Genomic DNA, 23,805 nt, shown 5'->3' with positions numbered 1-23,805 from the left:
TTTTTATCAATCTGAAGGGGGTGAACCTATTTGCGGAAACAATTCATTTCAAAATGCACGTTCCCGTTGATAATTTTCTTTGACTTTACCAGGAGAATTTATGGCATCTTTGGACATGGAGGAAGCCTATCTACCCTCATGTTCCCATTTGGTCTTTTCATGCAGATGCGTGTACTTTGCTGCCAAGTTTCACCATTTCCAGATTGAGGTACTTTCGTTTAACATAAAATCAGCTCCAAGAGTTAATTTCAAGCTTTTGCTTCCAGTACTTGTGGTCTTGCACAACAGAAGCATAAGGTTCCACTAGAGTTATGGCCGCCTTGTGGGCCGAGGGGCAAAGGATCTCCCATACAGAGATAATATTAAGGGTTGTCATGGGTGTCACATTCTGTTTCACCTCTGTGTTACTGCCAAAGCTCTGGTACCGACTGGGTATGTCCTCTACCCGCCCATTTCTCATTCTCTTACTTGTGGTAAGGCTCATATTACACAGAGGTGATCCCATTCTGTTTTTCTTTTCCTAGGCCTTGCACCCTCCCTGTCTCCTTTTCTCAGCTTTCATCTTTTTGTTAAACAATTGTAGCAGGAATATGGAGGTGATCAGTGCCATTATATAGATTAGTACAGAGGGGGTAAGACAAAGAACGAGGAAGAGTAAGCTGGACATCTGCCATCTTTTATTAATTGTTGGCCTCATACGTTTTTTTGTTAAGTATTACAAGATTGTTCTACATAGAAAACCCTCAACTTGAGATGATAGGTGGTGTATAGTGACAGTGTGCTGCTGAGGCTACAGTTGCGTCAGAGGGCGCTGCGAGGCCGTAGGAGCGCACCCAGCAGCTGGACCTCTGCCAGCTGTGTTGTTTGCGTAGGTTTAGAGTGGAGATCTGGCCCACGTTCAATATGCGAGGCACATCAGTGAGCAAATGGGGCGCATGTAACCTTTGTATATGAATTATTTACCAGGAAGCATGTTGGAAAACGGAGCTACATCTGAGTTTGTCTCTGCAGCGGGGGAAGTTAGTGAGGTATCAGACAACAAGACTGTTGCAGAGAGGGGAGGCACTGGAGAAGGAAAGTGTGTTGTGTAAGTGATTGTGATCCTGGGGTCTGGGAAACAAACAGTAAGGTCGTATACAGATCTACTGGCTCGTGGGCACTTATGAGCTGGTTAGTGCAGGCGGGTGCAGATTAGGATTGAGTTACAAGCGCAGAGCTGTGTCTGGGTGACATTACTACGCTAGGTAAGGATGCTATTGGCCAGGGTTGAGGTGTATAGTAGAGTGGGATGTAGACCCCAGTCCTGGAAAAGAGGTGTTGGGGGCACCTGGCTGTGAGGGCTGAGCCTGGATCCAATTGACGGAATCACAGTGTGTGTTCTGGTCCAGGGCTGAGGTGCTTCAGTACAGCTCTGCGGAACTGTCCCTGTAGTGAAACAGCAGAGGGTGCTGCATACTAGGTGGGACTTGTGTTGGCTCAGGTATGGGCATGCACAGCTTAGGTAATCTCAGCCTCTGAGATCTGAGTGAGCACCTCAGCTGCACTTAGGGTGCTCCATGAGGACACCATCCTACACTCCACAACCTGTGTATGACGATCAGAGGCTGCCAATAACTCTTGGGGGTTCAGCTGTGGACAAGGCTCTCTAGCATTTAACATATTCTCTGTCCTCTCCATACACCCAGAAGATCTCCTGAAGCTTTCACATAGAGCCCTGGGGACACTTGTCACGGTTCAAAAGGGGATCCGATAAGCTGAGACAAGACTGTGTTAAGCTGCCACTGCACCAACAGAGGCCTGATTGGAGGATAGGCACGAAAAAGTCCCTTCATGAACTACTTGATCAGACGATCGGACCACAGTGATAAGTGTCCGGAACGTCTCCTGAATCTGGAAATGGATGCTAGGTGTACTTAAAAGGCAAATGAGTGAGACCTGATTTTGCAAGGGTGCAACTGACACGGCAGGATATGTTCCGGTGTAGAGGAGATGGGATATTAAGTCTGAGAATAAAACCATGAACAAAATCTTCTCCAGTTAGTCGTCTAGCATGGATTTGTTGAGGCAGCCCAAGCCTTTTTTTAAATGGATGAGCATTCCTCAGAAAGACATAGGGCACCGAATTTAATTTCGTGAGGAGGCAGGCTGACAAACTGAGAGTGCAAATTTGAGGATGGAGCACCTAGGCCTCGTTCATTGACAGCATTTTCTATACCGGCTGAAATTGTATGTGAGGACTCCAATAGGCGAAGTAGCTCTGTGAACCAGTACTGGCTTGGCCACGCTGGTCTTTAGCATCAAATTGAATTTCACCCTCCTTAGGTAGCTGGTCACCATCGCTGTCAGCAAGGGTGTCCGATATAGTAATTTAGGGCAGCACAGGCTTCTCTCTAGGTTGTAAGTAACACAGACTCTTAGGAGTTGAGGCTGCCACTTGGGCACATTGTGCAATCAGCATTTGCTTGTCCGAGGTATTAGCATCTGAAAAACCCTTAAATTAATCATTACGCGAAGATCAGTGACTAATTATATTGGGAGCGTGACAGATGAGTCTTGTACTTGATGATGACCATCCTCTGACTCTTCATGTGGGTAATGCTCTTGGAAAGGGTCATATTCTTGATGCAGCTGATGGTCCCCATCTTTGAACGAGAAGTCAGTCTCCAGATAGGTGGACTGTTCATGTTCTGGGCCCTCACTCTCTGACTCTTGGCATTTCATATTGAGAGGGAAGGTCTGTAAGCAGGGCCAAAGAGTCCTTCATCTTTCGTTCATTTCATTTGCAGCAAGCGTCCTGGTGGCAATGGAGAGCTATGAGAAGGCTTGGGGCAAAGATGAATAAATGAGTAAAATGTCTTTTGTGCTCGTCAACAGTGTTGTCGATGACGGAGCCACTGAAGAAATCTTCGTCGATGGTAGGATCTCTGATAAAGACTCCGTTGATGCCGTCAGCAAGGCTCTGCAGGAGATGAGTGCTTAAGGGTCTCTGCTTTGATTGGATGAAGTTTGGATGCTTTAAAACAATGTCAATAGGCTACCAATGTCTATTCTTTTCTATTAGGTTTTAATTCTAAAGCTTCAACACTGCATATATTACTGTTACCATGAGACTCCTACTATGACGACAAAGGGGAAGATTCTAGCATTTGTATCTATGAAAGATACAATACTGTAGAATATCGTGTGGGCTACTTTTTGGGAATACACAGGTAGCAAACTCCTTTTTTTTAATTTAAAATACAGGGACTCATAAAGGCCCTCAGGGATTATCTGGGACCGCTAGAGCCTCCTCCCTTGACTTACAGGTTTGATAGCCCATGTTTCTCCCCAGGGTGGCTAATCAAAGGAGACCAACAGAGGGATATACACACTGGGTTATGATCACTGGAGGGGATTGACAGGATCCAGGCTTAGGGAATATGCAACAGGAGAGGAGCTAATACAAAAATAAAATCAATTAGGGACGCACATTCTCTGCCTGTAAACGTGGGATTTATGTCCCTTCTAGACCGAAATCTTCTCCATAGTAAGAACTAGATTGAACTTATTCAGCAAGGTATTTAAGCTAGCACCCTGTTGATTATGCTTTTAATGAGCGCCAGACATAAGGGGGCAGCCACCGCCTAAAAGCTCTCTGTCCGGCAGGTTACCACATAAACGGACCTTAAAATCACCAACCGGCATAATAAATACGGAAGATAACTTAGTGCTCAAAGTATTTTTTTTTAAAAGAGCCCAAAGCTTGAACATTACTGCCCTCCTGCTGGGATGATTTAGCTTTATACAAATTTACCAGTAACAGCTTATTTGGGCCAGAGGAAAATAATAAGACATGCAATGTAGTGACACCAGTGGATAAGACCTCAACCCTCCCCTTAATTGTCAGTGAAACAAAGACAATCAGCCCACCCTAGAGTGCCCAGTCCTTGTTTCTGACACTGGTAAAAAGAAGATGTTATACCCCTACTAAAAGTAGCGGTTATCTGTTGCCCAAGTCTCTAGGAGAAAGATTACCTCTAACCCTTTAATGAAATCCAACCATTTTGGGTTGCCAAATTTCCTCGCATTGCACGCAGCATTGCAACTAACAGATTTTACCTATATTCCTAAGGGTACAATCTGGCGGCACCATAGTATGCAGCAATGGGGAGACCGTCATGGATACTGACAGGGCTGGTGAAACCAGTCCCTTGTCGATTTTCAAGATATTGTGACCGATGACTCCGCCCCCTCCCTGCCGTCAGTCGCTTGCATCAAAACTAGACAGGGGGGGTAAACCTATTAAAGAGAGCCAACTTTGGTGGAGTCAACGGCCAGCCTTGTCCCATCTGCTCCTGCCGTCTCAAAAACTGCCAGGAATTGATTGAGAATAGGAGTGGAATAGGTGGTTTGTAAAAGAAATCCAATGGAAACACCATGATGGGAGAATCAGGGCCATTAGAGGCAGCGCACCTAAAGGAATCTAAGACCACCCCTGTCACATGAGGTCAGTTAAAATTAACCACGCTGTCACCCTCCAGGGTTTTCTCTCCATTCCCCAACCAGCTGACCTGACAATCCATGTTAATACTGGCTCCAGCACAATCCCCCATAGCAGTGTTCAAACCAGGCCAGTGGACAACTTTGTTCCGCAGTTCATAAAATTCACCTGTGTGCCAGCCATGAGCAGGGGAACATTACCCAGAATGACTACAAATGGGGTTGCTTCTGGGGATAAGTCAAGGACCACCGATTTAAACAGAGAGGGTCTCCTAGGCCGACTTCTGGAAGTAGCTACATTACCCCTTGACGAGGCAACTGGCCTAGGACCATGCAACTGTACAAGAGCCCCTCCCGCCACACCATCTGGACAGTTACAGGAGGGGCGGGGTGAAGTGTCAGGCCCCCCGTCATTGTCAGCCTGTTCACTTTCGGCGGCTCTGCAATCATAGGACGAGCTTTACCCCCTGCGGCAGGCTGACTGGAGCATTGCAAAGTGGTACTAGGGAGAACAACATGAGGAGCAGTAGACGGGGGCTCCCATATACTGCAATGAAAAATTATTAGAAGAAAATGTAGATCTTTTCAACTCAATTGTCGATAAAAGTTGGTAAATGGGCTTCTGCTTAGCATCCAGCGCTGCGACAATAATAGACTGAAGTCAGTCATATTCCGCTCCTTAGTTGAGATCAGGTGTGGTAAAGAGGGGCTGCCTCTCAGCCCCACAGCCTTCTGAGAATTGCAGTCCACCTCGTTTCAGGGCCCCCAACAACACAGCAAACGTCTTGCGCAGCGGGGCAGCTTAATGCGCTACATAGCACTCCTTAGTTGAGATCAGGTGTAGTGATGAGGGGCTGCCTCTCAGTCCCACTGGGAATTGCAGTCTACCTCGTTTCAGGGCCATCAACAACACATTACTTAATAGACTTTAATGTTTCTCTATAATAATGTGGGCCATGTATGGGAATTACATGACAATTGTCTCGCTTCTTTTTTTTTTTTGATAAAGAAATTTTATTAAATTTTGCATAGAACAATTATGAATACAGCACAACATGATGCCAACGGGCATCAAAACAATACAATAATGGTCAAGTCCTCGGTCCCTGCTGCTTTCATCACTAATGTTACTCACCATCCCCTCTTAAAGGCCCGCTACATCCTCCCATTTCCCCCATATCTTCTTGTGTTTGTGTAAGCAACCTCTGGCCTCGTACACAAGTCTCTCTCGCTGCGCACACCAATCCACTCCCCGTCTCCACTTAGTCAGTGCCGGAGCCACCCTGGCCTTCCAGTCTGCCATTATGTCCCTTTTGGCCACCAGACATGCCACCCCTAAGAAGGACCGATCTGCTCTTCGTAGCTCTGTATCTCCCATTACCCCGAGAAGGAGGGGCAATGGCGACCTCTTTACCTCCTTCTGTAGGGCCTCAGATATCTCTTGCACCACCCTTTCCCAATAGGCCATTATAATCGGGCATGTCCATACCATGTGGTAGAAATCCGCTGTATGATACCTGCAGCGGGGGCATTCCGCTGTGGGGCGGAGGCCTGCTTTATGTAACATGGCGGGTGTGAGGTATGCGGTGTGAAGGAAATAGGATTGTATTAAACGGAAGCGTGTGGCCATTGTTAGGGAGCGTGGGGCCATTAGTGCTTCTGTCCAGTCCGCTTCTTCCATGGGTCCCACCCAACTCTCCCACCTTTGGCGAAGCTCTCTCAGGGGTCCCCCAGTGGCGGTGATTAAGGAGCGGTAAATCTGAGAAACCCCTCCCCTTCCCAGGACTCCCATCAGTGCCTTGGCTTCCATGGGGCTGTGCTCAGGTATGGTGTCTCCTGTCTGCAGGTGAACTAGTAGGGCATGACGTAGTTGGAGATATCGATGGAATTGTGTTTTGTTTAAGGAATATTGTTTCTGGAGGTCTTGAAAAGATCGTATATGTGTCCCTCTCCAAATATCTCCCAGCGTGGAGATCCCTATGGTGTCCCATTTCTGGAAGCCCTCCAGACCTGCTACATGTATCAGCTGCTTCCCCTGCCATAGCGGGGTTTGTTGGGTTAGGCGCCCCCACCACCCCGTCACTTTCTGGGCTGTACGCCATCCCAGAAGTACCATTTTGGTCACATCTGGAGTATCCCGGGGTATTGGGCTCCCGTAGAGTATGTCAAGGATCTGTGGGTAGCCCATTGTCTGCAATTCTAGTTGGTATGCGGGGTCTGTCCATCCACCTCCCATCCAGTCATTAATTACAAGTATATGCATCGCTAGATAATAGTATTGAATATTCGACATGCCCAGTCCACCCTCATAAACATCCCTCTGACAGGTTTTTAGCGACAGTCTTGTACGTGAGCCACTCCATATGAATTGGCGTGCTAAAGAATCCATCTCCCTGAACCATCTCACGGGGAAGGGGTGTGGAAAATTCTGCAGGAGGTATAAGATCCTGGGGAGAATCATCATCTTGTACAGCGCTATTCTACCAAGTAGATTCAGGGGGAGGGCCCTCCAGCGCAGAAGGTCGGTTTTGATTTTCTTTGATAGCGGCGTGACATTGAGTTCCCACGCTAGCTCTGGGAGAAGTGAGATATGTATCCCAAGATATTTAAAGCTGTTTCTCCGTATCGGGATATTCCGTTGCCAATCTATACAGTCGTGTGAGCGATGAAGGGGGATCAGTAAAGATTTGGCTGGGTTCAGGGTCAGCCCTGAGGCTTCCGCGAAAAGTCTAAGGATCTCTAGGACGCGTGGGCCGCTTTTGGATGGATTAGAGATATACAGGAGCACATCATCTGCGTACAAAGCCACTCTGTCTTCCGAACCAGAGGGCCAATGCCAGCCCTCGATCAGTGGGTCGCCTCTCATTAATATCGCCAGTGGCTCTATCACTAGTGCGAAGAGCAGGGGAGATAACGGGCATCCCTGTCGAGTCCCACGACCAATGGGGATTGGGTCGGAGACTACTCCGTTCACCCTGATTCGAGCCGTTGGGTTAGAGTATAGGAGTTTCACCAGTCCCCGGAATTTAGGTCCGAGCCCGTTTTTACATAGGACCTGATTGAGGAAGGACCAATCTACCGTATCAAAGGCTTTTTCGAAGTCGAGTAAAAGCAGTGCCAACTGCGTATGCGATAGCACTTTGCGGTGTGCCAAAGCAAGATGTAATCGTCTGATGCAGTGTCTTGTGCTACGAGTGGGCATAAAACCACACTGGTCAGGGTGCACCAGCGTGGGCATTACCTCCCTCAGTCTGGAAGCAAGGATCGAAGAGAGCACCTTGACTTCCACATTTAGGAGCGAGATAGGCCGGTACGCTGAACATTGTCGTGATGGGGGTTGAGTTTTGGGGATCACCACAATAGTGGCTTGATCAATCTCTGTTGGGAAGCGGCCTTGATTCTCCGCTTCTTCGTACATGTTGAGAAGGTGGGGACCCAGAATATCGCTACATTTACTATAAAATTCCGCTGGAAAGCCGTCGGGGCCTGGTGTTTTGCCTGATGCCAGTCCCGATATTGCGCTGCAGACTTCCACAAGACCGATGGCCTCGTCCAGTCTGTCTCTCGCCTCTGGAGTTACCACGGGAAGGGTAATCTCATTTAGTAGGGGGGACTCTCTCTCAACAGCAGGGCGTGGATGCCTGGCGTATAGACGGGCGTAGTAGGAGGCGAAGCTATGTGCGATTTCCACTGCTGTTTTGACAAGGGTGTCTGAGTCATCTAAGATCTCCGGTATAATACTGTTAGCCATGGGGCGGGTGGCCAGCCAATGCAGTAGTTTCCCGTTTTTATCCCCCCATCGATAAATTCGGCTTGCTGAGGCTCTCCACATGTGCTTGGCCGAATCTAGCATTATATGTTTAATATCTTCTCTTACCCTGGTCAGTTTCCTCATGGTCGTGGCCGATGCCAAGTTTATATGTTGGCATTCGAGTCCCCGGGCCTTGTTCTCTAGCTCGGTGATTTGGGAATTATGATCTCGTTCACGGGACCGAAGAATGCTTCTGGCATGTCCTCTAATAGTGGCCTTGCAAGCAGCCCATAGCATTCCTGGGGATCGAACCGAGCCTTCATTTAATTCGAAATATTGGTCGAGGTGCAACCTGATCTCTTGGGTGTACTCTGTATCTTGTAAGTGCCACGCGTTCAAGCGCCACATAGGCCGTCCGGCAGGGTCTGCTCTACCCAGCCGGATCCGTATTGGCGCATGATCGGAGACCCCCCGTGGAAGAATCTCAGCTCCTGCTACTTTTAAGAAATCTAGGGCGGGCATGAATACCAGGTCTATTCTGGATTGCGTCTGGTGGGCTGCCGAGGTATGTGTGTATTGGCGCTCCCTGGGATGCCAGGTGCGCCACACCTCACACAAGCCACGGCTCTCCGCCCAACTACTTAGGGCTGAGGCCCGCTTGGATCTATGTATGGTAGCTTCCCCAGAAATGTCCAGCCTTGGGTCAAGGACCGCGTTAAAGTCGCCTCCCAGCAGGGTAGTTCCCTGGGGTAATCCTGAGGTTACTCGGTGGAGCGAAAGTACGAAGGAGTCGTGATTTGCCGGGGGCGCATAGGCGCACACCAAGTTTAGCGGTTGTCCGTGAAGAGTCCCCGTGACCACCATGAATCTACCTTGTGAGTCAGATTGCGTGGAAGTGATTACCATGGGCAGAGATCGGTGGAGCAGAATGGCCACTCCTCTAGAGCCTCTGGAAAACCCTGCATGATATACCCTATCGTATCCTCCTCTCGCAAGCATAGGGCATCTGGACCCAAGAAGATGGGTCTCTTGTAGTAGAACTACTGAGGGAGAATACCTGCGGAGGGTGTTAAATACTGCCGATCGTTTGATCTTGTCTAACAGGCCGTTTACATTCCAGGAGAGGACCTGGGTTACTGAGGACCAAGCGTGAGGTGTAACACTGTTGGGCATGTTTGGATGTGCGGGAGCAAGCCCAGGGATGACCGTTTCGGACATGACCGTAAAATTTTAAATCTACAAACCAGGCTAACCAACTTGTCGCCTCTTAAACCTAACTTGAACTTCCCATCCCCCCTAAACTCCCCCCCTCCCCATACTCCCCCCCCCGGAAGCATCTGTCGCCCATGTACCCAACCAAAACCAGACAGCCAGTAAAACTGTCATTGGGGTGGAGTGGTGGACCCCTCCTTTCTTTCGGATCAATTGCAATTAGTAGTCACAAAACAAGCGTTCAACACCATACTCTAGGAAGCCTCCGGAGTCATCAATGTTAATCTCGCTAGGGGTCGCCTGAGAGGATCAGGTGAAGCCCGAATCCCCTTACGTCTCGCGCAGGGGTCCTACATCTCCTGTCAGCCGAGTACCGGAGACTGACTCAATCGCCCATCCTCGGCGGGTTGGGACGGCGCTCGGGCCACCGGAAGAGTCTCAATGTTAAATTTAGTCTGAGGACCAGAGTCCCGGGCTGCTTCGTTCTCTGCAGGAGCGATCGTGTCTTTCTGTCTGCCTCTCCGGGATCTGGTGCGCCGCCTGCTCCTCCGGGGCCCCTCTGATGGTGAGGGCCCGACATGTGGGGTTCTTCCAGTGGTCCCGGGGGGACCCTTTCGGGCTCCAATGCCCTCCTCCGTCAGCCAGTCCCAAGCCTCCTCCGGGGAATCAAAAAAGTAAGCTTTCCCAGTCATGAGGACTTTGAGGCGAGCGGGGAAAATGAGCATGTACGAGAGCTGCATTGCCCTTAGTTTTTGCTTAACATGTTCGTACGACCTACGGCGGGTCTGGACTTCTCTGGTGTAGTCCGGGAAAATTAGGATTTTGTGGTTTTCCCACTGCGTACCATCTTGCCGCCTTGCTTCCCTGAGGATATTGTCTCTGTCCTTAAAGTTAAGGAATCGTGCGATCATCGGGCGCTTCGGACCGCCCGGAGGTGGGCGAGGCGCGAGCGCCCTGTGGGCTCTTTCAATTGCAAACAAGGGCGAGAGGGATTGGTCAGGCATCCAAGATTTGATCCACGTCTCCAGGAATTCGGCGGCCTTGTCATCCTCTATGCCCTCCGGGAAACCTATGAAGCGTAGGTTGTTGCGCCTGGCCCGGTTTTCCGCATCTTCTGCACGACGGTGAAGCTCGCCGGTTCGGGACTGCAGCTGGGCTACTTTGGCTTTGAGGTCAGACAAATCAGTTTCGGTTTGGGAGACTCGGGTTTCCACTTCCGTAATTCGGGTTACAGCATTTCTAAGGTCCTGTCTGATGAGGCCCATGTCCACTCGCACCTCACCAATTTTCGTTTCCACGGCTATCTGCGATGATTGAATAGCTTGGAGAATGGCACTCACCCCGTCCGGGGTTGAACCCCCACCAGCCACTTCTCCCCCTCCTCGTTGGCCCGTCGCAGTCGTGAACTGGTCGATTTTTTGTTGGGAGGGCGGAGGTTGTTTGTTCGTTTTATCCTTCCCCATCGTGGCACTTGAGGCGGGCGTCAGGTGGGCCACGGTTTCGCGGTTTCAAGCCTGAGAATTTAGTGCGTTGTTAAGTACCATGGACTGTGGGTGGGTTCGCTGTGTCTGATCACGTAAGGACGGCCGGCAATGACACCGTTGGCCCCTTCTTTTCAGCTCCTTTTCTCGCTCTCTCCACCAGTTGGGGGGGACCCGTCCGAGACCCAGACCCAGGTCTCTCCACCTTAAGGGCTCTGCGCCTCCATTGTAGGCCTCGTGCCGTCGCGATCGCGCTCTCGATCTCTCAGGTCGTTCCGACCAGGGTCTAAAGTCAACCAAGCACGACCCGGAACCCAGGGTATCCACTTGCCTCAAGGTGTTGCCCTCCACCGCTCGGCTCGCAGTCCAGATTTTGCCGCAGTCCAGCTCGCGCTCCACCTGGGCTCAGGCCCGAGAGAGGCCGGAGCCAAGTCCCCAGGCCCCGGAGTCCCCTCTTGCTGCTGCAGGGACGGGGGGGGCGGGGGCGTCACCGCTCGTCTTCTCCTTCCACCCCCCCCGGTCTTCGATTCACTTCCCTGCCCCCCCGGGCACCACTCCGCTTTTCAGCTGGGTCCTGGTCCCCAGCACGCCTTCAAATTTAAATTCCCCCCAGCAGGGGGATCTCGGGGGCCAGGGCCTCCGCCACGGCCCCAGCACAGCACCGCAAGCCGCCCAGGCGGTCAGGGAGGGCCCCCGGTCCTCCGGGTCACACTCGCGCCGGTGCGGCGCCGCTCACCCCGCGCCCCCCTCCACGACAGGAGGGCGGGGGGCCCGCCGGCGCCCCCGCGACAGGGATCCACCTTCGGGGCGCGCCCCAGCTCTCTCCGGGCCTCTCGCCTCCAAATTTAAACTCCCCGCAGCAGGGGGATCTCGGGGGCCAGGGCCTCCGCCACGGCCCCAGCGCGGTACCGCAAGCCGCCGAGGCGGTCAGGGAGGGCTCCCGGTCCTCCGGGTCACACTCGTGCCTTGCGCGCCGGTGCGGCGCCGCTCACCCCGCGTCCTCCTCCACGACAGGAGGGGGGGGGGGGTCCGCCGGCAGCTCTCGCCGCCTCTCAGCCCGCGGCAGTCTACTTCGTCGGGGCCCCCAAGCCCACCTCAGATCCGCCGGGTGCATCTCGCAGCGGCCGCCATCTTGAGCTCCTCTTCACGGGAGCAGCCGGGTCGCCGTATGAGGGCGAGCCGCCGGCTTTCCATCGATTCGCCCCAACAAACTTCTCTACGGGTCCCCGGGGCGCCATGTACAGCGTTTTTCCGCTCCTTTGGACCACAGTGGTTAAGGGCGGATGACGGAGGGGTCCAGAGCACTCTCAGAGTGCGACCGCCATCTTGACGCCCGAAGCCACGCCCCCTGTCTCGCTTCTTAATGCAATAATAATTGAATGCAATAAAAATACTAACGTGCCTCCCTGGCCCAATTTTGGCACCTATGACCCCATCTCCCGGTGTCCAGACGTGAAATATGAGGGGTAGGCAGACGTGGCCTCCCTCCCCAGCCAATTTGGCCCCGGTGATCCCCATCCCCCAGGGATTTCTAGGTTTATCTTATAGGAGGGCGCATGCAGTCCCCTCCTTGGGCCAATATTGGCCCCAGGGACCCCATCCCCTGGAGCCTGTAAGATTAGTGAAAGGGGAGGGGAGCTGCACAGTCCCCCCTCCCAGGGCCAATTTTGGTCCCAGGGACCCCATCCCCTGGAACCCGGCCAGTCAGTGGGGGGTGCCCCACCCCGCCCCACCCGGGACAGCTAGTGCAAAAATTGCTGCTCCCTGCATGCAGGGGCAATTTTTTCACCAATTTCCCTGTGCGCTTCCTAGCGGGCAGGGAAATAGATGAAAAGTCCTCTCCCAGCGGGTGGGAGCATTTGTCCTGCTTCTGCATGCTGAGAGTGGCCTTATTGTTTGTTCTCGGTTGGCGGGAGCTTTAAATTGCTCCCAGCAGCGAGAGCATTAGTACGGGCAGAGAAACCACTGTGTCCCAGGGTGGACATCCTGGGTCGTAGAAGGAGCCCAGCCATGAGGGATGGCTGCCCCGGGGCCAAAACTGGCCTGGGGATTGGGGCCACATGCATTCCCTATATAATAAACAAATATTATCCCTGGCCCAACCTGGGGCAAAATGATAAAAAACACAAACACGGGAAACTGCACCCCCCCCCCCCTCCCATTTTTGCCATAGCATTTTGGTTTCTCCACAAATTTGCTGCAAAATTATTATTATTTAAATGTGTTTTGGCCCTGACGGGGTCCCTGTGGGAACTCAGAACCAGGCATTAGAGGGTCAGGGTATTCCTACCCTTCCACCTTCTGTTTTTTTTTTTTAAACTTTTTTTCTTGGGACTCGTCTGAGTCCCAAGATGCCTGCTACCACTTCCTGGTTACGAAACCTCCACACTCCTAGATATCTACATTTATTTTTCCTTTATTAACTCCAAAACTAGTGAACGAATTTGCACCATATTACAAAAAAAGCTCGCTCTGGACCAAGATCTAGCTTTCTGACAAATTTGGTCTAATTTTGTTCAGCAGTTCGGGCTGTAGTAGTGTTCAAAATTTCTAAAGGAAACTGCAAGGGGGAAAACTAATTTTAGGACCCTTCCCCCTTTTCTTAGCCCCTGTGTAATCACCCTGAAACTTTCAAATAAGTCTTGAAAAATGTCAAAGTTATAAACAAAATAAAAAATGCTTTTCCTACGGAAACAGGGTCCCGAATTTAACCACCTACTGTCAACCTTCAGTAGGTAAAATAAATATCATATAGACCTATATTATATACATCTAGCAGTGTAGGGTAATTACGATTGCTTACCTCAGGCTATATCCTGTGTTCACATCAGGCTCCTTCGAACACTGCAGTACAGAACAGTACTGTACACTGTATCTTTAGGTACTCCCTACGGCCCACTTTATGACTTAATGCACACACTTCATAAAGAGATGCTAAACGTTTAGCATTGCTCTAAATTCTATCTTCTCTCTTCAGATAACTTCTTCCTTGAGAGCGTACTATTGTGAACATGAATTTCAGTGAAGAGTGAAACAAAACATTTTCATCAAAGGGGATGACTCATTTTTCCCATGCTGAACTATGCTCAAACATCTGGGGGTAATTTTCTGCTATCGTCATAAACCCTCCCACGTGGGATCTTTTAACACCAGCAGGCCTGAATTCTGACATCTTAAACACAGTGAGCAGCAGCTGAAAGGCAACCACCATCGGGATCTGGGTTACATTTTTATATGTACAGCGTTTTTAGTAACTTTGATTTGTTAAAGCTAGAAACATGTTTGGTTGAACTGTAAAAATGTGCGGCAGATGGTAGATTATGCAGCAAATATGGTAAATACGTAATTATGCAGAAAACAACGCAATCCTTGAATCACAGATTTTCATTGACCATGGCTGTTCTTTATCTGGTCTGCTATGAGGAGCGCCCCCCCTTCCTACTTCTTAGACGCTAGAAGATATAAGGAGATGGTTTTGAATTGATGTGGCTAAGAAAGTGCCATATGTGTGTCAAAAATCACTAACAAGCAGGGTGGTAGTTCGAAAAATCTAAAAGGTGGTAAAGATGTTTAGTAGTTTGGTGTCATTCGTATTTAATGAATACATTTTAGCATGTGCCATATGAACTAAACTATCTGGCGGCGTGAGGGAGGCTGGGTGAATGCTGGTGATCGAAGGTGGGCCGGCAGGAAGAGGTGTGCCTTCTGGAAAGGCCCAAGCGCAGGCTTGATAGGTAGTTTTGGTGCTCAAGGGCTCTGAACCTTTTGCAGAGAAGCCACTGCCAGACCCTCTAACATGTTTAGATGTTGGGGCCAAGCGAATGTGGTTTGTGGAACGCGAGGGTCGGGATGGAGATCCCAGGAGACGCCTTGACTGGATGGTTTCTTGGGCAGTCTCTGCAGTTCCTCTGAGGATGAGACTGGAATCCTTATCTTGAACCTGGCACTTCTGAATGTTAGTGGAGGTGCAGGAAGGTAGAGGTGACTTGACAATGTGACTTGGAGACTAAGGCACCCCCTGCAAACCAGTGACCTGTGATTAACCGTTTTGATACAGGTTTTCAATCCATAGGGGTTACTGAGGAAGGTAAAACGAGAACCTCTGACTTGGGTAACAGTAGACACTTTATATGCCAAGAAACCCTTGGATGGCTCTACAATGCTCCTTAGTTTGATGCTCATATGGTTTTATGTATTGTATTTTCTGGGGCGATTTAGTGTATACATTAAGGCTCGTGACCACATACTTTGCAGTGAAAGAAGGGGAGAGTTGTTTTTATGCTCTGTTAGTACCAGGTGAACTTAACTAGGCCTTGCGTGGCTAGTAAAGCCATGACTTCGTCCAGATAAGAAGTGTAAGTGAATGGGCAGAACTGTGCTAAGCTGAACACCATTCTTACCATTGGTGGTATGTTACACTTGAAAAAGTGCCCCAGTAATGCGAAATGTGGGAGCAAGTTGCCTAATATTGAATATTCTAAAGCAATACTTTGAAGACCAGTCAGCAAGGGCGTAGCCCTGATATGGGGCAATATTGGTATAGTTAAAGGGGTGATATTAAGGGGCTTTAAAAAGCTCAGGCACCTTGGCGCTCTTTTATTGTGATTACTAATTAATATTTCAGTAGTTAGGAGTTGGATAAAACAAATTGCATACAAACTGAAACTCTTAGTTGATCGTCATAAATGCACTTTACATTAACTGTCTGTGTAATATGCCTCTTTTTACTGTAGAGAGTGTTAGCTGCGTTTGCCGACTCCTGCGTTAAGGATCAAATTTGCACATTTCTAGCAGCCACCCTTCACAAGCACGCCTCCCCGTACTTACGCTCTATTATGTTATAATAATTGGAGGTCTCACTTGGTTTTTACTCTGTGCAGAGATTTGGGACATCTTGTTCGATAATATTTGAACTCTTATTTGGAGATTTGCACAATTCTCAACAATTTAATGTTTTAACCGACAATGGACTAATGACAGAAAATAGAACTTTTACTGCTGTATGTGATAAATTTTATTGCATTGAGAGTAATTTTTATTGCAATGATTTTAATTAACGATGCCAATAAACTTGTTAAACTGAAACACTACTGAAGCAAAAGTGTCTCTAAGACCATTGGCCTTTGTGGAGGAGGAGCCCTCACCGCTCCCTTGACATTGTGCATTTGTCTGGGAGTGCCACCTTACGGTTCAGTGATCGTCCACTTCACAAAATCATTCTCTAAAAGGCTCAGCGGGTCTATCACCCACAGGCCTCTGGGTCTGCAGACATAGAAGATTTGCATTATTATATATTGACGGAAAATGCAGACTTGGTGTTTGTGAAGATACTTAACTCTTATAGAGACCTTTACATATGTTGTAACTGAACACTCTGGAGACCTAAAGGAATATGAATATCAAATTCACCTGTCCTTTGGCTTTGTTTGTTTGCAATATATAAACTATAAAAATACTTGGAAAGAGAATAGTTCTCTCTCAGGGGACTCTCTATTGAAATTATAAGCACTGAATAGTCTTGCCCACTTGTGAGGACTCCAAACCGCCTTTCTACAATGTATTTTCTTAAGGGTTTATGTTGGCGTTTTTCAGTAAGGCCTGGAGAGACACTTTGGATAGTAATGTTTTGTAGCCCTTAAGAAGGATATATTGGCCTATTGCTTCAGATTGCATTTGAAAAAGGGTAACATACATATTAACAAACCAGGAAAATTAACTGGAATAATGTTATTAGACTATGTAACTCATTTACAAACTCTTTTTCAAAGGAAAAAGATGGAGAGGACAGTGTAGCCCTATAGACTGCAACTGTGCAGACATGAAGAGGCTCCCCATTAAAGGCTCACAGCCCACCAGTTTCCCATGGTGAAAAGCAGGTGACAGTTGCCTTAGCTCTTTTTACTGAGACACTGGAAGCATTGGGCAGGGAAATAGAATGCCCATTAATCCTCTGTCTCTTCCACCAGGGAGAAGGGTCGGTTGCTTATGATTTCAGTGGGGATTCCCCTGGTAGAGAACTAGGATTACATGTAAGAAACCATTCCTTCTCTCTCAGGGGATCCCCATTGATAATCATAAGCACTGAATAGAGTAGCAAGCCCATCCCTACAAACTGTCATGGAAAAGCAAAGATATGCATGTACCAAATTAAGCAAATAGATTCCTCAGAGAGGCCAGTCCTACTTGAACATCTGTTCTAGCATCTGAGTCCAAACAATAGTGTTTCGTAAAAGTATGACAGGTCCCCACATAGCTGCTCTATATATTTCAGCAATGGGTATGTTCCTTCCTAAAGCATCTTTAGCCACTTTTGTTTCTGGTGGAATGAGCTTTAGGTTTACCAAAAAGGACCTTATTTGCTTTCTGGTAGCATAACAGGGTGTAAGACTCCCTCCATAGGGATACAGGTTGTTATGAGGTGGCTAAGCCGGTACTGACCGAGCCATAGTTTATGAACAACTGATCAGACTTTGGGATATATTTTGTTTTGTCTAGACAAGATTTTAAGTCTTTGCCTGACATATAGAGTACGAAGAGTTCTTTCAGCTGGGTGGTGGGGTGCTGAAAGAAAGTACGCAAAGAAATGGTCTGGTTAATGTAGAAATACGAAACAACTTTTGTTAAGAATTTTGAATGAGTCCTCATGAACACCTTACTACCATGGAACACCGTAAACGGTTTGAGAGAACATAAATCTTGTATCCCACTAACCTAAGTGCTGATGTAATATGTACTAGGAAAGCAGCTTACCATGAACGTTGTTGCATGAGGCGTGAAAATACCACATTTAGCTCCCAGGGAAGAAAGGGACAACAAATTGGAGGGGAAACGTATTTCAATTCCTCTAAGAAGCCTTTATTATATTCTGGAAAAAAAAGGGGGGGTGAAGTACAATTTCTATAGGTGGAAACGGACACCAAATGAATTGTAATAGGAGAGAATTGCAAGCTTGATTTGCTCAGATAAAGCAAACGTGGAAGAGAAGTTTTCAAGATGGTGCACTGGCTGCCCCATATAAAAGGCAAAATGAACCTGTCACTAATAGACTCTTCTATAAGAACAAGAACACCTAATCAGATATTTGTTCATGGAGAATAATCACTGATACTGTATTATTTGGTAATGTGTGTCTTCTGTTGGCTATTGCAAGGTTATGCTATGATGTATGTCTGTTAATAAACTGTATATTCAACACACTTTTGGTTCACGGTAAAGCAGCAAATTCAGTCCCATTTATGAGATAAAGTACCCTCTGAATACATTATAAGGAATATTGCAGGTCAACAGGGAATTCTGTGACCATATAGGAAATGAGGCTTAAGGCTGAGTTCCTTTAGAAGGTATGAAACTCCCAGGTCACTTTAAATATCCTTTTAATATATGAAGGAGGGTACTTTATTCCTTATAGTACATGGTCACACGATCACACTTACTATAACTTGTTAGAACCTGTGTCTTGCTCTTCTTATATGAAATAGATAGTAGGGTTGCAAACATGAAGAATAAAAGCAAAATCTGCAGTTCAGAATTAATTACAAAGATTTGAAAATCAGTTTAATGCCAGTTAGATTAAAATTTGCTGTAGCTCAGTACATGGTAGAAAAACACATCACTCAGTTCAGCAGCTGAGTCAATTCTTTATTACTAGTGTCTAGAGACAGCACAACCGGGGTGTAATAAGGAAACTAGAGACAGCATTCAAAAGAGATTGCTGGCTCCCATGGATTAAAGGAATTTATTTTGTGGTAGCACACTGCATGGCGAATGATTATATGTGTACACTTCTTCGGTCAGCTACTGGAGGTCTCGTATTACAAATATTATAAATCTGACTTTGGTTTCAAAAGACATAATTCACGAAAATTATATGCATTTAGTTTTATAGCGTTTAAACAAATTCTTGTGAATTACACTTTTTATCTAGTCAGATGTGTACAAATTGTTTTATGTCGTGTTCGCATGCAGCATAAAGGTACGTAACCAATGTAATGCATTATATCCTATAGTGCGCTCTCCAAGTTCTGATGATTTGTAGAAACCTCTCTTCGGTATGGTGCTTTACCTGCTTAACTGTTACTTTAAGATACATCAAATGACAGTAATCCTTGAAAAAACAAAAATAGTTGCCTTTGAGACGAAAGTCAACAGGTCTAGCTCTTGATAACAGACGGATAGAAACAAATATCAGAATGTAAATATCTGAGTGTATGGTTTGAAGAACAGAGGGTTGTCAGCAACACCTGAAGTCGCTCAAACCAAAGACCTCTTCCCCCCTACTTCGTCTTCCAAGCTCTGATGCAGAAAACCAGAAATCCGTAAAGAAATTATATTCTTAAAGTCACAAAGTCAAAGCTTACGCGTTGTTGTATAGATGTTACTGTTTGTTTAGTTTCAGCTGTCACAGCATGAGCTCCTGCTGTTGTGCACTCTGCTTGGCGCAGGCTCATGCTGTGACGTCTGGTCTGCATGTTTACGTCATTAGAATAGCGTGTGTTTTCTCTGTGAGTTTCAGTTTGTTATTTGGTTGTTGAAGCTGATGGCTCGTGTACAGGCAACATGTTGTACTTTGAATGGCACAACTTGATTTTTAAATGTAAGTGTGACATCGGTTGGACAGTTTTCTCCTTGTTACCTGTGCTCAGGTAACCAACGTCGTTGGTTGTGAGCTCCTATTTTGAGGCAAAATTAAAGAACTTCTACACAGGATCCTGCTTGGCCAGCCTCAATTTATTTCCATTTTAAGGCGCTTGCAAAACGCGTACTCTTGGATGTGGCATAAAAGTTGTTTCCTGACAAATTTGGGCCCGTTCTAAATACTTCTTGGTGCAAAACCTATAGAATGTTGTTTAAACTACCACAAAATTAATCACAAGCACAGATCACGTTAGATGTTGGCCTGACAGACCAACACGTGGCTCCGAAAACATAATTTCTAAAATATATATATATACAGCTTGATTTGCTCATAGCCCATCGTTGAAATACTACATCAGGGAAGAAATGAACTCTTACAGTGCCCTCCGCCCACAGACAAGACTACTACACAGTAAGGCCAATGCAAGCTGGATTCGGACACTTTCCATCCTTGGACTTCGTGCTGAGTGGGCATGAATGCCGGCTTTGCACGAAGCAGCAGGTCCCTTTGGATTCCGTACTGTGCCTGCCCTGTTTTACTGATTGAGCGCAGACTGTGGCCACGGCATGGCTCAGTCACTTCGGTACTTAGCACCGTCTGTCTGCAAGGAGGAACCCCGGGGGGTGCCCAGAATCATTAACACCACTGGCAGGTTCTTCGCCTGCTTATTTAATGACTCGCTGCCTTCACCTGCGGTGTCTCTCGCTTTTACCCGTCTTCACCTCACTCGTGTAGAGCGCAGCGCCTTAACTCTTCGTGACTGAGACCAGAGAGGCGCTTTAACTCATTGTGGCTGACACCAGAAAGGCGCTTGGTACTCCATCTCGAAGTAGTACTTAACTTCAGTTTACTGTTAAAGCGCCTTTAATGCAGATAAAGCAAAACATTACTCTGTTGCCCTCAGTTTTATACATGAACTGTAAATGTACTAACCCCTGAGAATTGTAGCCACTGTTTGTCTCACATGAGATGGTTTTAATTAATTGAAATAAACTTTCAGTGCCTGTCACCAGAACTGCCGGCAGCTCCACAGCTGCTGATCACACCCTGTAGATTACACAAATGATGGATTCTGCAGAGGAGGCGGTCATCGCGCCTCAATGGAACTTCTTAGGGGACCTAATATTTTTTGCAACCGTTCAATAAAGTCAGTGATGATTAATCTTAATCGAAGTGTATAATGACATACGTGAGTTCTTTTTAAAAAGCCCTACTAAAATATGATTAGCAAGCTGTATTTCAGAAATTTTGTGAAAAGGGGGGTGAAAGCTCAAAATGAGGCTTCCTTGTACATCTGTCTCAGATAAAAGAAATAGAAAATTAAACGTTAATTCTGTGTTTGAGAATGAAACCGCTCTTAACAGTGGAAGGCTAAAGAGTTTAACGGGCAGAATGTTCCTGAGTGTAAATCTCTAACTCTGTTGGGCGGCTCCTCAGGAGAGTGACAGGGTGAGAACCCAGGTTCTGCTAAACAAATGAGCGTGAGAGGTTATGCATGATACACTAAGGATAAAAAGAATTGGAAAAGGGAAGCGGGAAGCTGATTGACACCGACCACTGTTCCTTTGGTGCTGTTGACTGACACTGACCACTGCTCCTTTGGTGCTACTGACGCCAACCACTGTTCCTCTGGTGCTATTGACTGACACCAACCACTGTTTGTTTGGTGCTACTGTGTGTGGTGTATATCCACCCCTCTAATCTAGTGAACACCCTGCATCGTGAAAGTTTTACCAAGTCACTCTGTTGCCCTGCACTCCTTATATCAGTCAATCAATCAATCAGGAATTTGTAAAGCACACTACTCACCCGTGAGCGTCTCAAGGTGCTGAGGAGGAGAGGGGGGAGAAGTAGGGGGGGATGTGCTGCTACTGCTCCAACAGCCAGGTCTTGAGAAGTTTCCTGAAGGTAAGGAGGTCTTTGGCCTGGTACAGGTGGGTGGGAAAAGTGTTCCACGTTTTGGCGGCGAGGTGCGTGAATGATCTACCGCGGGTTGTAGTTCTGCGGACGCGTGGGACGGTGGCGAGGTCGGCGGAGCGGAGATGCTGGGTCGGGGTGTAGAAGAAGAGTCTTCTGTTGAGGTATTCTGGTCTGGTGTTGTGCAGTGCTTTGTGAGCGTGGGTGAGGAGTTTGAAGGTGATTCTCTTGGTGACTGGGAGCCAGTGCAGGTTTTTCAGGTGGTCTGTGATGTGGCGGGGGATGTCCAGGATGAGGCATGCAGAGGCGTTCTGGATGCGTTGCAGCCTCTTCTGGAGTTTGGCCGTGGCTCCTATGTGGAGGGCATTGCCGTAGTCCAGCTTGCTGCTTACGAGGCCTTGGGTGACTGTTCTTCTGATTTTGGTGGATATCCGTTTGTAGATCTTTCGAGGCATGCAGAAGGTGTTGAAGCAGGAGGAGGAGATGGCATTGACTTGCTGGGTCATGGATAGTGAGGGGTCCAAGATGAGTCCAAGGTTGCGTACGTGGTCAGTGGGAGTCGGAGTGGTACCAAGAGTGGCAGGCCACCAGGAGTCATCCCATGCGGAGGAGGTGGAGCCAAAGATGAGGACTTCGGTCTTGTCGGAATTGAGTTTGAGGCAGTTGCTCTTCATCCATTCGACGATGGCCTTCATTCCGCCGTGGAGGTAGGTCTTGGCGGAGTCCTTGGTGAGGGAGAGGATCAGCTGGGTGTCGTCGGTGTATGAGATGTTGAGGTTGTGGGATCGGGCGATATTAGCGAGCAGGGCCATGTAGACGTTGAAGAGGGTCGGGCTGAGGGACGAACCCTGGGGTGCACCGCAGATGATTTTGGTGGCCTCCGAGCAGAATAGGGGAGGTGGACCCTGTGGTTTCTGCCGGTGAGAAAGGAGGTGACCCAGTCCAGGGCTCTGTCGCGGATTCCAGCATTGCTGAGGCGTGAGCGTAGGGTGCGTGGCAGACGATTTCAAACGTGGCTGAGAGGTCCCGAAGGAAGAGGGCCGCGGTTTCGCAGCTGTCCAGTATGATCCTGATGTTGTCGGTGGCAGCGATGAGGGCGGTTTCGGTGCTGTGGTTACTTCAGAATCCGGATTGTGAAGGGTCCAGGGTGAGGTTCTTCTCGAGTAAGCAGGTTAGTTGTCTGTTGACAGCCTTCTCAATGACTTTTGCCGGGAAGGGGAGCAGGGAGATAGGCCGGACTACTGCTAAGAGAAGTGCTGATGTTTAGGTCTGGCTGCACACAGCTTTAACCATTACTGGACCTCAGTTCATCAACACGCACAAATATACAAAAGAGCGGGCAGCCATTGCCATGTTACTCTTTGTTATCTTGTAAGTTCTGAGATCATTTCATTAGTTGTTTTCGTAGCACCATAATGTCTTAGTTGTGCATGTGCACCACAGAAAACTGCAAAATAAGTCAATAATATAATATATCTGCTACAAAGGTGTGCTCCGTGTGTAGCACCCCATGGTATGCTAAGAATCAGAAATATGTCCATATTTAACATTAGACTGTTTTTTTGAAAATGGGAATTAGTAGATAACAAATATTAAAACTGTCATTTAAGTTGCCTTTACACTAACTAAATAAATACTTCTAAGGCCTGGAAGGCCTGTTGTCTATTTGAAGTTGGCTGTATGGATAGTGAGCACGCTGCAGGTGTGAGGGTTTCATCCTCCACTACTAGAGCTGGTTAGGGCTGTTGTGGCCACCAGCGTCCTTCTCAGCCCTGGGATTAGTGGAGAGAGGTGGGAGCAGCAAGGACAGACGTCTGCCTCACTCACTCCGCGGGGGTCACCAGAACAGTACTCTCTTTACTCCTCTTTGGCTAGTGTCCTGAGGCTAGCAGACCCACACTGTTGCAGTAGTGACATCAGTGGCCAATCATGGAATAATCAATTGGGGTATTGTAGTGTCACCCAATGACACACATCTAATGGCTCAACACCTGAGCTGCAGCGACACCTTGTGGAAAGCCAGAGTATGGCATTATCTAAGGTTTTGGAAGGAATAGCAGGCAGTATGTCTGTCTGACACAAGGTAGCACTGCAATATCCATCTGAACAGTGTATCAGCAAACCACACAGAGGCAAGACAGAGGGTGTAATTTCAAGGTCTGGAAGGGGCTTGCAGCCTGCCTGTCTGCCACAGGGGGTCACCATGGTATCTGACTGACAGTAGACTGAGAGTTGAGAAACTGAGAGAGTAGTAGTGAGCCAGATTGCTGTATTGTTTATGTTATTTGGCAGACAGCAGAACAACTGGTGCAACAGGGACACCTAGTGGT

The 23,805-nt window shown here is 47.9% G+C and overlaps 1 protein-coding gene across 1 annotated transcript in view; it reads left to right on the top strand.

Moving 5' to 3' along the window:
- The window catches only part of LOC138266900 (insulin receptor substrate 1-like), a 322,036-nt gene that overhangs the window by 42,136 nt on the left and 256,095 nt on the right, over positions 1-23,805 (top strand). The gene's annotated exons all lie outside the window — the stretch shown is intronic.

This window comes from Pleurodeles waltl, chromosome 12, assembly GCF_031143425.1.
Source record: "Pleurodeles waltl isolate 20211129_DDA chromosome 12, aPleWal1.hap1.20221129, whole genome shotgun sequence".
Classification (NCBI taxonomy): domain Eukaryota; kingdom Metazoa; phylum Chordata; class Amphibia; order Caudata; family Salamandridae; genus Pleurodeles; species Pleurodeles waltl.
Note: the sequence above shows the minus strand (reverse complement) of the source record. Positions and strands in the feature narration are given on the sequence as shown.